At 38.6% G+C, this 3,177-nt stretch overlaps 1 pseudogene; it reads left to right on the top strand.

Annotated features, from left to right (window-relative positions):
* The first annotated feature begins 1,014 nt into the window (after positions 1-1,014).
* LOC140522636 (taste receptor type 2 member 7-like) lies at positions 1,015-2,026 on the top strand (annotated as a pseudogene).
* The last annotated feature ends 1,151 nt before the right edge of the window (positions 2,027-3,177 follow it).

The raw sequence follows: 3,177 nt of genomic DNA, 5'->3' as shown, positions 1-3,177 counted from the left end.
TTAGATTACTTCTATTAGCTATACATCCCCATACACCTGCATCAAAATCCTAGTTCAGACTCTTGATTCTGTGTGGTTTGGACATGTCATCTCACCTCTCTAAAACTATCCTATCATATGTAGAGAAGGAAAAATAGCTCTTGAATTTACACCTCCAAAGGTTCCTGTAAAGATAGTACTTGGAAAACATAAGACACTAAATACGTGTGAGTTATTATTATCTTTTCTCTAAAAGCTTATTTTATGAAGAACTCAACAAAAATGGTGGTGGGCAAATAATTTCTGCTTTTCTGCCAGATGCTAAAGCTGTGTAGTAAGAGTAGAATCAGTGTGGTGGAATGCTTTGTCTGATTTACCATGAAAGCTGGAACAAAGGGATTTCTATCGAGGTTGGGCTACATAGATTCGTGGTCCATTATATTACAATTCATATATAACTTTAAAACCTAAAAATGACTTTCTAGAAGTACTTTGCAGGAGGTTGATTTCCATAAATAATTGGTTATATCAATATTCAGTACGGTGGTAAATGATGGAGGTGAAGCCTAATGTCTGCTTTTGGGTTTTGTTACATTACCCACGGTGTATGTCATTCAGCGAGGTTCATCATACACAGCTCGCATGTTTGGATACAAAATAGGCTGAGACACAAAGAGACAAATATTGAAACATAACCTCTCTCTATTTGCATCTTAGCATAGGATGCTAATCTTTTCCATGTTCACCTCTCAAGGGGCAATAGAAATGCCTTGGAGAGAGAGTATCTTGGCAGGGCAGATATAACTGAGGTCTTGGAAAGGCGTAGAGTGTATCTTAATGAGATCTTCCAACAGAGTAATAGACATTTGCTCACCTGAGAAACTTTATTAAAGACACAGATAATAATTACTGCATCACCAAGTATGAGAAGGACATGTCATCCCACACTCATTTTGCCTAGAAATTAAATCAATAGCAGTAGCAGCAAAAAGTACAAATGTAGATAACTTCCTAAGTGATTTCCTGTCTTCTGTTATGCTCAGTAGTGAAGAGAAAATCTTCATGGCTCTGGCAACGGGTGAATTTCTATTGGGCATTCTGGTAAATGGATTTATAGTTCTGGTGAATTGCACTGATGCGGTCAAGAGCAAGAAACTGCCACCAAGTGATATCATCCTGGTCAGCTTGGTCATCTCCAGAATTGGACTGTCATGTATATTAGTGTGGAATAGCTATTTATTTGTTACCTGTATTGAGTAATCTCCCAAGTAAGAATAAATGATATCTTCCTGATACTGACTCATAATTCAAGTATTTGGTTTGGCACTCTACTTAGCATCTCTGCTTCCTGAAGATCACCAACTTCTCTAATTCCTTCTTCCTCTGGATAAAATGGAGAATTGACAGGATGGTCTTCATGCTTCTTATGGGGCCCTTGATTATGTCTTTTTCTGCTGGATTTCCAATGATGGAAAGAATGCATTATTACAGTGACAGTTTCTTTAGTAGAGGAAAGGAGAGAAACGTGTCTCAATGGGTCCAACTAAGTACAAGTATGTTCCTCATGTTCCAGGTTCTCCTTGGCCTTATGAAGCTTATTCTTTTTACCCTGTCTACAATCTCCTTCTCCCTGTTCATTCTCTCCCTGTGGCATACCCGACAAATGCAACTCAATGCCACAGGTTACAGAGACCCAAGCATCGAAGCCCATGTTCAAGCCATGAAAGCTGTGTCTTCCTTCTTCATTCTCTTTTTATTGTACTATATGGGTTTCTATGCCAACTACTTGACAGAGATCAAGAGGAAGCTTGCTTTCCTGCTGCGTATGTCAATCATGTTGCTCTATCTCTTTGGCTCAGTGGTTTTGATTATGTGGAACAACAAGCTGAGAAAGACTGCCCTGAGGGTGTCAGCCCTGAGGGTGCCAGAGAGGAAGTCATCTCCAAGCACTTTTGATACCTTTGAGGATCATTTGGCATTTTCTAGGGAGAAAGAAGTGAGTATGGAGTCCCTAAAGGATTTTACCAATCTCTTTCATTCTTGGTAGTAGCAAGACTACTGAACTCTGATTCAAAGCATAGACTTGGAGTCAGAAAGACTTTGGTGCAATACCCAACTTTGCACTTACTATCTGTATGACCATGGGCAGCTCCCTTCATCTCTGTGACCCTTAGAATCCTCTTCTGAAGAATAATGACAATATACTGCTGCTGCTGCTGCTGCTGATGGTGATGATGATGATGAATCCAACCTAAACCTCAGACATTGAATTCCAATTCTAACTCAAACTTAGATCCCTGGGTTGCTGATTAGTGAAGAATGAGCATCACAATTAGCTCAAATCAGGTGCAACATGCCCAGCCAACCCAGCCCAACCATCATCATGACATACTTCTATATGTGTTCTTCTCTCCTCCTTACCCTCCCTCTGTCTCTAATTGGGAGAAAGAGATCTAATCAACATTAGCACTTGAGCATTCCTGGAAAGCATATATCAATCAATTACCCTATGATGCCAGTTGCCAGCCCTGTAGTTTCCTTGACAAAAACACAATCCCCTGGTGGCACTCCCCTATATGTACTCTCTTCCCACCACTCTAATGTTAACTCCTTGTGGATAAGGACATTCTTGATATTTAGGTTTCTATATCTGATATTTTCTAGAGTTCCTGACACATATTACTCTTTCCATTTTAAATGAAATTTCATTTTCACATCTACATTGTCTCCATCCCACCTCATCATACTCCAGTTAAGAAAGCAAGAAAAACCAAGTTACTAACAAACATGTATAGTTGAGCAAAATAAATGACTACATTAGCCAGACTAAAACAAAGTATGTCTAATTCTTTACCCTGAATCCTCACCTCTTTATCAGACAATGGGCAGTATATTCTCTGAGTTTTCAGGAATTGCAGTTGGTCATTATGTTGCTCAGAATTTCTAAGTCTTTCAGAGTTCTTTTGTCTTACTAATATTGCTATTATTTTTTTCAGTTTGTTTTTTTTATTTTTTCCAATTTATCAATTTAATTTTTTTACTTTTCAACTTTCTCTTCCATGTGTTTTAAATTTTCTTCCCGTACCACTCCACTCCCTCCCCAAGGGGATCTGATACAGGCTCTACACATACATTTCTATTAAACACAATTTCACATTAGTCATGCCATCTTGCACAGAAGAATTATAACAAATAGGA

The sequence above is a fragment of the Notamacropus eugenii genome, chromosome 2 (genome assembly GCF_028372415.1).
Source record: "Notamacropus eugenii isolate mMacEug1 chromosome 2, mMacEug1.pri_v2, whole genome shotgun sequence".
NCBI lineage: Eukaryota > Metazoa > Chordata > Mammalia > Diprotodontia > Macropodidae > Notamacropus > Notamacropus eugenii.
Note: the sequence above shows the minus strand (reverse complement) of the source record. Positions and strands in the feature narration are given on the sequence as shown.